At 38.5% G+C, this 13,012-nt stretch overlaps 1 protein-coding gene across 5 annotated transcripts in view; it reads right to left on the bottom strand.

Annotated features, from left to right (window-relative positions):
- LOC126457023 (lactosylceramide 4-alpha-galactosyltransferase-like) overlaps positions 1-13,012 on the bottom strand; it is a 468,934-nt gene that overhangs the window by 3,363 nt on the left and 452,559 nt on the right. The window lies entirely within an intron of this gene.

Raw genomic sequence — 13,012 nt, 5'->3', positions numbered from 1 at the left:
ACAGGGTGTTGCCCTGACTGTGTTAAAACAGGATAAAATAGAAACTTAAAATTCAATAGCACACACACAATATTTTGCCTTGACACAGGAAGGCACCTAGAAGAAATACAGAGTTAATGATTTAATACAGTACTGCAAACTGATTTATTAGATATATGTGCTTGCTTGTTCTTGGTAGAACAATATATGAGACATTCAGCCACACATTAATGCCATCACTCTAGTAATTTAGGATGAAACTTCAACAACATGGCGTTTTTAACATCATATTCATTTCACTCACATCTAAAATAGAGCAGAACCTCAGGGCTATGCTAGTGGTTGTTGTCTGGTGAGTTAATTTAATAAAACAAGATGCACTGAAAGTAAAGGGCAAAGTCTTTGCAGGAAAGTTAAGTGTGCTGTCTGCATGAGATAACTACAAATCTTTGTCAGTGCTCTAGTTAAATTTCAGGTCGAGGTGCCACTGCATCTCATCACAGTGGCTGGAATAATATTTCTTCCATCATCCACATATAGCTATTCATTACCTTTATCCCTCAATGTTCCATTTTTAAGTTCTTCTTGACAGTGATACTTTCGCACATAAAATTAGAGCTCAGTGAACAGCTTCACACGATTCATTTGTTGTTGTTATTGTGCTTTGTGCTAACTGCTAATTATGTTCCTTGCACTTAAAAGTATTCTAGTATCCAGAAAAATGAGACAATGTTCCTCTGTTTGCAAATGGAGGTATGAATTCAAAATGTGCTGGTTACCACATAGAGGAGGCGTTGAGCTGCAAATAGTCACATTGAAAAGACTGCTGTAATATAACAAACTTTTGACAAAGTCCTGTGTCAAAAATAAAAAACACATTCACACAGGCACAACTCACATACATATGGTATTGTCTCCATGCACTGGAGGCCAACGGCCCAATTCTTTAACACAGGATCTCCAAAAATGTAGCTGCTGTTAGACTGGATAACCATTACACCTACAATTTTTCTGATTTGTACACTACATTTACAAGTGTTGAGCAAAACTGGCATTGCTGACAGAATAAAATTTTGTGTCGGATGGATATTCAAACCTGGATTTTTGCATTCATCATAATGCTGCACCATCTGCCTCATCTAAGGACACTTCTTGATCACAGTGAAAGCTCCAGTCAGCCAGTATCACTGTTACTTTTCTTAACTGCAAATGGTTCTCCATCATACATTACTGGATTAGCATCCAAGAAAAAAAATTCGGTAGAAAATGACTCAGTGACACCCGAGAGGTTGGCTCCATAATATTAGATGTCTAAAATTAGTCAGCAATGTTTTAGGGTCTCACCATTTGCTCAACAGCAAGGGCCTTCAGGAACTCCACATTGTATCAGTTTTCAGAAGGGATGGAGAAAATAATCATAAAACTATTAATAAAACTATCATCCTAGAGTTTCCTTTGAATGATTAATAGAGCCACAGACGTTTTTGACTAGGATTATTAAAGTTTGAAATTTACTTTGACAGTTAAGAAGCCAGTATTTTACCACTGCTGCTAGTCTGCCCAGTAAAACTGATGAAATGTTATATTTTGAAAATATACAGGCTGTAGGCAGTTCATATAAACTTTCCCTGTGAGAAACAACAGTTATGTCTGTACTACTTGCCTACGCACATCACAATTGCAGCGCTACTTTAAAATGTTTTTTTAAAAGTTAAAATGTTTTTTTTTTTTTAAGTACAGTCTCTTTCAGAATAATCCATATAACTGATCTCACTCTCATGTGATGCATGTCAATATCTAAATTTGTTCAAAATCTTGAGAATGAGACATATCCCATTTTCATAGCAAGTAGTGTGTTTCCGCTGATTTTGTTGCTTTTGGTCCTTATGATGTGTGTAGACACACACACACACACACACACACACACACACACACACACACACACACACAGAGCTGTTCTCATTTAATAGGTCAAACTAACGTTTTATTTAACTTTTCACTATTGTCATCTATATAACAGTGAAGTAAGTATGAACTAAATTCACACCACTAAACCCAAAATTCTGATAAATTATAGAGGTTCTGGTTAATAAGGTACCCTCTTTCTTTAGTTTTCAATACTTAGAGATTTTCAGTTTCCTGCCTAATGTCTGCCAACAACCTGTCGAACCCAGAATTTAAAGATCTCTTCTGAACCCAGGATATCAATGCATAGTTTATATTAAAATTACTTTTGCGTACAATATTGGAGGTGTGAATTTCATAGCTCATCCACTCGACACCCCAGTCTGTTCATAATACCAGGAAACCCTGAAGTGACATGCTTGTTGCAGTACAGCCTCTAGATTAAGGTGAAGATAACATTAGCTTAAGTAATCTACAAGTTATGTAGAAATGTGTTGACCTGATCCAGAAGCTGCTGTTGTAAACATCTAAAATTCACAGGAGTTAATATCCCAATGAATAACTGGCTGCCCACACTCCTCTAGTTTGATCTCAAATGTGATGGAACGTGATATTTGACTATTAGCAAGCAGCCATTAAGCTCATAATCAGACCAATTAATCATTATTTTATAAGAGTTCAACACCTCTTTTTAGCACTGCTCTCAAACAATGTTCAACTGGCATTGTGGGGAGTGGTGGCTCCGAGTACAGCCAGATGCTTAGTTGTAAACTACTAATTACTTTCCAAGAGCAACCATCATTTCACTTAAATCATCATGCTTCCCTTATTGCACTCCTGTCACTATATTTCATTTATTTCTTCATATGTGACAAAAATTTTAAGCTGCTTTAATTGATCAGCATGTAACATTACTACTCTGGTGTGCGTGTTTGCTAAACGTATCATAACATAGCACAACTGGTGGGTGTTGTGGGTGATACTGAGCTAAAGTTTAGGATACTTAAAAATTTTATCATGAACTCACCTGTTAAAATATTGAAAAAGTCATAAGTTAAGGCTAAGTTAAAAGTTAAGAACTGGATCAAAATATGTCTGGTTGATCTCATTCCTACGCACATGATTAACAACAAACACAGATACCTAACTCCTACAAAAAGAAACAGAAAAAGGAAAATACTGACCAACCTTTGTAAAGCATTCAAATTAAAAATTATGTCCAAATACTTTCACAAACTATTAAGATATGCTTTAACTTTAATCTGTCTGAAAGTAGCTCTACAGAAGTGAGCACTGTAAGGTAATTATACATAAGCAAATTCAAGGAGGACAGCAGTCAGTCATTTTATGTCTACTATGTAAAGGCTAGTACCATTTTATCGTACTTTATGCTTGTCACATTGTGACCTGACTCACTCTTTGGTAATGAAACAATGATAACCATGTTATAGTTGAAATCTAGATCTGCAATAAATTACAGATTTTGCGACTTTCTTGAATTTTAATGTTCAATGATAATTGCAGACACAGGCATCCAATGGATTCCAGGTCATTAATTGTAAATATTAGATTTGTTTCACACAACTTCACCTTTAATATTGAAATTGAATTTAATTCATCCAAAATAACTTGATTCTGTGATCAAGAGTTTAATGTATTTATTTCTGTCGTGAAAATTGGTGGTGACAAGATTCCTTTGGCAACTGTAATGCGTAAGAATGTCTCATTATTAAAAAACTACTCAGATGACTTGTTTGCAATTTTGAGTTGCAGAAGTTTAATTGTAGTGCCTTTACAGCTATAGCAATATTATCATATCTGTACCTATGAGATAAAAGTGTGTTACAATAAGAAAATCTGCTGCAACAACATTTATGAGAAAAGTTAAGTTTTAATATTTAGTTTCAGGAATGTATCAGTAAATATGGACACTTATTAGTTTTGTTAAACTTCAGTATTCACAAAACCATTAGCACTAGTTGAACATAAATTGATACACAATTATTTTGAATGAAAAAGTATGCCAGAAATTTTCACCTTTTGGACTTTAAATTTCATCAGGACCAGAAAAGACACACATTCATACAAGAAAAACCCATCACAATTTGCAACCATATGGCCACTGTCGTCTTTGGGCACTAAGGTTTGACTGCAACTGTGTCTGAATAGAGAAAGGGCAAGAACTACATATGTGAATTGGTAGGAAAGATGATGTGAAGTACTGGAGTGGGAGCACAGGAGGGAATGGAGTCAGGTAGAGGCCAGAAAGTAATGGAGGTTGTGTCCAGTCAGGGCTTATGGGAATGAAAGATATGTTGTAGGCAGAGTTTCCACCTGCGCCATCCATAAAAGCTGGTGTTGATGGGAAGAATCCAGATGGCAAAGTCTGTGAAACAGTCGTTAAAATAAAGCACATGGTGTTGAGTGGTGTTCCATATATCCTTACACTATTATCTACTCCAGTTCCGCCATGGGCATCTCCTTGCCCATTAAGGGCAGGGCTGCCTGTTTAAGCAGATATGAAATCAAGAAATGTGGTCGCACCCATTATGCTGCGTTCAACATGGATATGACTACTAACAAGCTGTCTGTCTGCATGTATGGCATGTATGATCACTGCCAGTATGTGGCTAGGAGACAGCTGGACCAGCCAGTTCCAAGAACGCCACTCAACACAATGTGATTCACTTTAATGACCGCCTCACAGCCTGTGCCATCTGGATTCTTCCCACCAACACCAGCTTCTCTGAAGTGCACAGGTAGGGACTCTCCTTACAGTATATCCTTTGTTCCTGTAACTCCCTTGGCTTCAACCGTCATTAGGATCTGTCCTCCATCTGCCTGTCCTCTTCTCTGCTCCCCATCCAGTACTACACATGCCTTCTATCACGACAATGTACATACATAATCCTCACTCCCCACCCCCTGTTTCACATTAGTGTGAAGTTCGTTTCCAGTGACGTGGTACGGATGTGAGTGATGCTTCATCCCCCCCCCCCCCCCCCACTCAGTTGCATCTAAATGCTTCTGGTAAGTGGCCATTTGCATAACTAATTCCAAGAAGCATTGTCCAGCTAAAGCAATATCAGTCTTATCCCAGTGTGTTCCCTGTGTCTTTTTATGGTAAATTCATCCAAATGAGAGCAGAAAAATAAATATAGTTGGATTTGAAACACCTACTATGGAAAAAATATAGCTTTAACAAAGCCAGGGGTATTAAAGAAATTGCATTTAGTATCTTCCAACAAAAAATCAGATGTGTCAGTAATGGAAAAGGACAAACTTGACTTTTGCAGACAAGAAAATGAAAACATAGATGGAATTTCAGTAGACTTGTTGTGCATTTGTGAAAACCACTTGGAAATAACTGAAGTGGAAAAGTTCATCTTGATAAAATGGGCTGCAATAGGATGTTGCCTCATTTAACAGAGCAGAACTTGTTAACATCCTCTGAAAAAGGGAATGCCTCAGGCATGGCTAACAAATTTGGCAACTTGTTTGTATACAACCTGAAATCGAAAGACTAAGATAGTCTGGCTCAACACCCCTCTGATTTTATTTTTGAGGAAACCACCCTTAAATTTCTTGATGTGCAATCTGCTCAAAATTGATGAGATCAATAGATAACTGGAAATGGAGCAGTTTTCATTGTCATAAATGAGGTTTGCAAATGTGTATTTTCCCAGAAATCAAGGAAAGAAATTATTAATTCTGCCCTTTATGTATCCCCAGGATAAATACTAGTGAACAAAAGCACCACTGGCATAGCAACCAAGGCGTTTGACTAGGGTATGGAGAACACCTGAGTTCAGTTTTCAAACAAAGACTGTCGCCCCCCCCTTTTTTTTTAATACCAAAAGAGATAGGAATACGAGGGTTAATAAGATACATAAATCAATAGGGAATAATAACAAGGTAGGCACATAAATTCCTCAAACAACATTACTAATGAAAGAACTAAAATTTTAAGCCTTGTTGTACGAAAACAATTCTGAATAAGACTGCTGCAAATCAGTCATGAGGGGCCACACCCAGCCAACTGTGCAGACGGCACAGGACAGAATTTTATTTTGGTGGTTCAAAATTGCTCTGCTTTTTCTAGAAACCCAGAGGGAATTGCCCAACTGCACAGATGCAATAATAATTCATAGCATGATCAACTGTAAGCACCAATTTATCAGGCAATGTTATTATATGTCTGTTTAAATGTAAACCAAGTCTGTTTTTCACCGAATCTTTAGAAGGAACAATATAGTTACACAAATATTGTAGTTATTAGATGTTATGGATGCCATGAGTATATTTGCTTTGAGTGTTTTTATGCCAAATACCATTCATGTTGTTGCTAAAATGGTATACAGATGAGCTAGCTCTCACTAGGGAGGAGATAAATGGAAATGTCGTGTGGCTAGGGCCTCCCGTCGGGTAGACCGTTCGCCTGGTGCAGGCCTTTCGATTTGACGCCACTTCGGCGACCTGTGCGTCGATGGGGATGAAATGATGATGATTAGGACAACACAACACCCAGTCCCTGAGCGGAGAAAATTTCCGACCCAGCCGGGAATCGAACCCGAGCCCTTAGTATTGACAGTCTGTCACGCTGACCACTCAGCTACCGGGGCGGACAGGGAGGAGATGCTCAGACTGTACAGAATATATAAAAATTCTTGTAAACAAGGACCTGAGCTAGATAATACTTCTTATAGAGCTTATCTAAAATGTAAAAAAATCTACAAAGACAAACTGTCCTTGGCCAAAAAACAGGCATGAGAACATTACGTTGAAAGTGCTGCCAACAAATGTAAAGCAGCGTGGGATATCATCAACCAGTGTAATTCATAAACCCATACACAAGATGCAATGCTGCTCCCAGAAGAAGTAAATAATTACTTCCTAACCTAAGTGAGTGAGCTGAAAAACTGGCACTTGTGCACTAGATCATCTTGGTGCTGTGCCCCATGGGAGGTATACTTTCCACTGGAATGTTGTCACCCCAGAGGATATTGTAAAGCTGTGGCAAGGTTCACCAACTCCGAAAGTATGGACTGTTATTGGTTTTCTAGCTATGTAATGAAAAAATAATACACCTTATCTGTCAACCTCTTTCTTTCATTTTTAATATGTGTTTAGAATCTGGAGTTTTCCCAGATGCACTCAAAACTGCTAAAGTGATACCAGTCTTTAAAAAGGGAGATAAGCATCTGCCCCAAAACTATCGACCAGTTTCTATTGTCCCAATTTTCTCCAAAGTTTTTGAATATCTAATGTACAGTCAACTAAATAACTATTTTGAAAAGCATGATCTCCTCTCCAACAGACAGTTTGCATATGAACGTGGTAAAAATACCACTACTGCTGTCACTGAAGTTGTTAACCAGGTGTTAACTGCATTCGAAAATAAGGATCTAGTATCAGTTGTACTTTGTGATCTTAGCAAAGCCTTCGACTGCATACCATCTAACACCCTACTTGCAAAACTGGAATTTTATGGCATACACAAACCATTTTTAGATGTAATCAAATTATACTTAAGTAACAGGAGACAGTTTGTATCAATTAAAAATAGATCCTCCTCGCTGAAGGAAGTTCGGACTGGAGTGCCTCAGGGCTCAGTCCTAGGTCCTTTTCTGTTCATCATTGCAATTAATGACTTACCTTACCATGTAGGAGCAAATTCAATTGTGTGTTATGCAGATGATACAACATTGCTCAATACACACCATGACACAACAGAACTGCATCAGGCAACACAGGAAGAACTAGAACTAGTAATGGATTGGTTTTCTTCTAATGAACTCCTGTGTAATCCTGATAAAACACAAGAACTAATTCTGGGTTTAACTACAGCTGTAGAAAGCAAATCAGTAAAATTGTTAGGTTTCCACATTGATTCAAAATTAAACTGGGAGGAACACATTGGCCATATCTGCAAGAGAATAGCAAAAGTGTGCTATCTCATTTGGAGATTGACAGATGTAGTCACTGATGAGTATCTAAAGGTGGTATATTTTGGCCTCTTTCAATCACACATTTCCTACGGCATATTGTTATGGGGACATTCTTGCTTTGTCAGTGAAATTCTGAAAATTCAAAAAAAGTAATCAGAATAATGAGCAAAGTTAAGCCCAAGGAACACTGCCACCCCCTCATTATCAAGCACACGATATTAACTGTTGTGAATCTATACATCTACACAGCACTGCTTTATGTCAAAAGCAACTTAAATGAGTTTGAGACCAGAGAGAACATACATCCCCAGAACACCAGAGGCAAACTGGACTTCGACATACCAAGACACAGACTCACAAAGACTGCAAAACTCACACAAAATAATGAGTTTAAAACTCTTCAAACTTCCAGCATCCACTCGGCCACTGACCAGTAATATTTTCAAATGTAAGATTTATGACTGGTTACTCAAACACCCATTTTATAAGATAACAGAACATTTTGAAATAATCATTGACATTAGTATATAAGAATATTCCTAAAAGAAAGGGAATTAAATTGTAAAACCTTTACTGTAAAGTTATTGTTAATTGTATATTTAATGTTCAGACCTATTCCGCTGTAAGTGGTCAATGGTGAATATACTGAATACTGAGGACGTAACAGAATGAGTGAAAGATCCATTGTAAGGCAATCTGGATTAAATTTTTAATTCTTTACTAATCAAAGCCATTCAAGAAATTTATTTGCTTACCTTATTAACCCTCTTTCTACCTTATTTGATTCTGGAAAAATACATGTAAAAAAAAGTGACAGAATTCATTTGGGAATCAGACATGAGTTTCTCACTCCCCATCCAAATGCCTCAGTCATTGCGCCAGTGGCACTTTCATTCACCAGCATGTATCTTAAGGCTAGGTAAGCTTCTTTCCTCAATTTCTAGAAAAATATTTGTTTGTGGATTCTCATAAATGATAATGAAAAATGATCTATTTTCAATTATCTATTGACCCCATCAATTTTGAGTCAGCTGCATGTACTGATCTTTAGGGGTGATTTTCTCAGAAATGGGGAGGTGTTGAGCCCAAATATTTTAGAGCCTTTTGTTTCAAATAGCACACAAACAGCCTGCCAAATATGAGCTGAATCGGTTGACCATGGCTCAGGCCTTCCCCTTGTGGGAGTTATCTTTCATAAAGGAATCCCCACAGATAAAGCAACACAAGACCTAATGTGAAGTGTTGGCAAATTTAGTCAAGAAAAATTATCCTGCTGGTATATCCTGAAGCATTTCCGTAAGACTCGTGTGATGATCAAACCTACCAGTAACAAATCTAGCAGCCCGCCTCTGAATTGCTTCTATGTCCTCCCTCAATCCGACCTGATAGGGATCCCAAATGCTCAAGCAGTACTCAAGAATAGGTCGCACCAGCGTTCTACAAGCGGTCTACTTTACAGATTCTACCAATGAACTGAAGGCAACCATCCGCCTTCCCCACAACTACCATTACATGCTTGTTCCACTTCATATCGCTCTGCAATGTTATGCCCAAATATTTAATCAACGTGACTGTGTCAAGCTCTACACTACTAACGGAGTATCCAAACATTACAGGATTCTTTTTCCTATTCGTCTGGATTAATTTACATTTATCTATATTTAGAGTTAGCTGCCATTCTTTAAACCAATCACAAATCCCGTCCAAGTCATCTTGTATCCTCCTACAGTTACTCAACGACGACACCTTCCCGTACCCCACAGCATCATCAGCAAACAGCCGCACATTGCTATACACCCTATCCAAAAGATCATTTATGTAGATAGGAAACAACAGCGGACCTACCACACTTCCCTGGGGCACTCCAGATGATACCCTCACCTCTGATGAACACTCACCATCAAGGACAACATACTGGGTTCTATTACTTAAGAAGTCTTCAAGCCACTCACATACTTGGGAACCAATCCCATATGCTTGTACCTTAGTTAGGAGTTTGCAGTGGGACACCGAGTCAAACGCTTTCTGGAAGTCAAGGAATATGGCATCCGTCTGATACCCTTCTTCCATGGTTCGCAAGATATCATGTGCAAAAAGGGCGAGTTGCGTTTCGCAGGAGCAATGCTTTCTAAAGCCGTGCTGATGCACGGACAGCAACTTCTCTGTCTCAAGGAAATTCATTATATTCGAACTGAGAATATGTTCGAGAATCCTGCAACAAACCGATGTTAAGGATATTGGTCTGTAATTTTGAGGCTCCGTCCTTCTACCCTTCTTATATACAGGTGTCACCTGCCCTTTTTTCCAGTCACTCAGGACTTTATGTTGGGCAAGAGATTCGAGACAAATGCAAGCTAAGTAAGGAGCCAATGCAGTAGAGTACTCTCTGTAAAACCGAATAGGAATCCCATCAGGACCTGGCGATTTATGTATTTTCAACCCATTCAGCTGCTTCACATTATTACTGGCAGGTTGTATACGATTAAAAAAATAATATTTTCTGGAACATTTCAAGTTTATTAGAAATTTTAAAACTGATCAGTAATTATAAGAAGAATTTTGTGATTGGCTTCTACCATAGCATTTCATGCCTCTTCATTTTATCACATGTATATAGTTCAATAACATTGAACAGTACAGTGGTATTGCATTTTTAATATAGTATACAGATTGAGTTTCTCCAATTTCCACGCCCAGAGAAAATGGTGCATGGATGACAATTAAAGGAAGACGAATGTGGGTAAGCATTAAAACGAAGTGTTCAGAAACAGAAGTGCAGTTCTTCTAGAAAAGAAAAAAATTCAAATCAGACACAAAAGCAAAGCAGCATCAAATGAGATTTATAACAATGAAGGCAATCAATTATTGACAAAATTATTTAATTGAATAGATAAAAAATCTACTCACCAAGGCAGAACACACACATATAAGAACATTGTAATTGCCAAGCTTTCGGAGACGTTAGCTCATTCTTCAGGCAGAAGAGTTGAAGGGAAAGGAAGAGGGGTGAAAGAAAAGGACTGGAGAGGTCTAGGAAAAGGGGTAGGTTTCGAGAAAGTCAGCCAGAACTGCGGGTCACAGGAGACCTACCGTACAGAATGCGAAGGAAAGACTGATTGTTGGGGACTGCATCGGACAATATTCGAAAACCTGAGAGCATAAATATGGAAGACAGGGTATATGCAAGACAGAGATTGCTACTAAAACATCATGAATTAGTTAATAAGAATGAAAAGCTAAGTGCATTGTACGTAACAGAGATGGAAGGGGGGCAGTGAAAAGTGAATGGAAAAGACAATGAAAGATGTAGAAAACTAAAATGATGTGAAGCAAAGAGTAGTTACAATGAAGGAATGCTAAAACGGAACAAATTAACATAAATTAAGGCCAGGTTTGTGGCGAGAACCAGGTCTAGTTCCCCCCGCAGAGTTCTGAAAAACTGGTGTCTGGGGGAAGAATCCAGAAGACGCATGTGGTGATACAGGCGCCATGATCACAAATGTCATGTTGTAGAGCACGCTCTGCAAAAGGATATTGCGAGTTGCCAGTATACACCATCCGCCTATGCCCGTTCATCCTAATTGATAATTTGGTTGCAGTCACCAGTTTCTCAGAACTCTACAGTTGTAAACTATCACTAAACATGTCCTTAGTTCTCGCCACCCATCTGGCCATAATTTATGTTAATCTCTTCTGTCTCAGCATTTTTTCATGGTAACTACTCTTTGCTTCACTCCGATTTAATTTTCTATGTCTTTCATTGTCTTTTCCATCTACTTTTCACCGTCACACTCCCACCTCTGTTATGTACAATGCAGTTAGCTATTTATTCTTATTAACTTGTGTACCCCGTCTTCCACATTTAAGCTCTCAGGTTTTCAAATCTTGTCCAATGCAGTCCCCAGCAATCATTCTTTCCTTCTCATCTTGTACAGTAAGTCTCCCATGACCTGTGGCTCTGGCTGACTTTCCCGAAATCTACCCCTTTTCCTAGTCCTCTCCAGTCCTTTTCCTTCACCCTTCTTCCTTCCCCTTCAACCCTTCCACCTGAAGAAGGAGCCAATGTCTCCAAAAACTTGTCAATTACAACATTCTTTTATGAGCGTGTTCTGCCGCCGCTTGGTGAGTAGATTTTTTTCTATCCAATTAAATAATTTTGTCAATAATTGATTGTTTTCATTGTTGTGTTCATTGTTGCTAATAAGCCAAAATGGCCATCATTCCTTCTTATTTAACACTCTTGTCCGTCTTTGTTGTCATCTGTCTTGTTTAAAAAAATGTGTTGAAATGTGTGTGAATTCCTAAGGGGCCAAACTAATGAGGTCATCGGTCCCTAGACTTACACACTACTTAAACTAACTTATGCTAAGGACAATACACACACACCCCTGGCCAAGGGAAGACTCTTACCTCCGGCAGGAGGGGCTGTGCAGTCTGTGACTTGGTGCCTCTAATTGCGCAGCCACTCCATGCAGCTGTCTTGTTCAAACTGTCGTCTGTTTTCTACCTTATCAGCTAATCTATCCGTTTATTTATCTGTGTTGTTGTTGTTGTTATCTTCAATCCAGAGACTGGTTTGATGCAGCCCCCCATGCTACTCTATCCTGTGCAAGCTTCTTCATCTCCCAGTACTTACTGCAACCTACATTCTTCTGAATCTGCTTAGTGTATTCATTTCTTGGTCTCCCTCTAGGATTTTTACCCTCCATAATACCCTCCAATGCTAAATTTGTGATCCCTTGATGCCTCAGAACATGTCCTACCAACCGGTCCCTTCTTCTTGTCAAGTTGTGCCACAAACTCCTCTTCTCCCCAATTCTATTCAATACCTCGTCATTGGTTATGTGATCTACCCATCTAATCTTCAGCATTCTTCTGTAGCACCACATTTTGAAAGCTTCTATTCTCTTCTTGTCCAAACTGTTTATCGTCCATGTTTCACTTCCATACATGGGTACGCTCCATACAAATACTTTCAGAAACGACTTCCTGACACTTAAATTTATACTCGATGTTAACAAATTTCTCTTCTTCAGAAACGCTTTCCTCGCCATTGCCAGTCTACATTTGATGTCCTCTCTACTTCGACCATCATTAGTTATTTTGCTCCCCAAACAGCGAAACTCCTTTACTACTTTAAGTGTATCATCAAGACTAATCAACAATTTGCCCCTACATCT

This window comes from Schistocerca serialis, chromosome 2, assembly GCF_023864345.2.
Source record: "Schistocerca serialis cubense isolate TAMUIC-IGC-003099 chromosome 2, iqSchSeri2.2, whole genome shotgun sequence".
Classification (NCBI taxonomy): domain Eukaryota; kingdom Metazoa; phylum Arthropoda; class Insecta; order Orthoptera; family Acrididae; genus Schistocerca; species Schistocerca serialis.
This window is presented reverse-complemented; position numbering and strand designations above follow the sequence as displayed.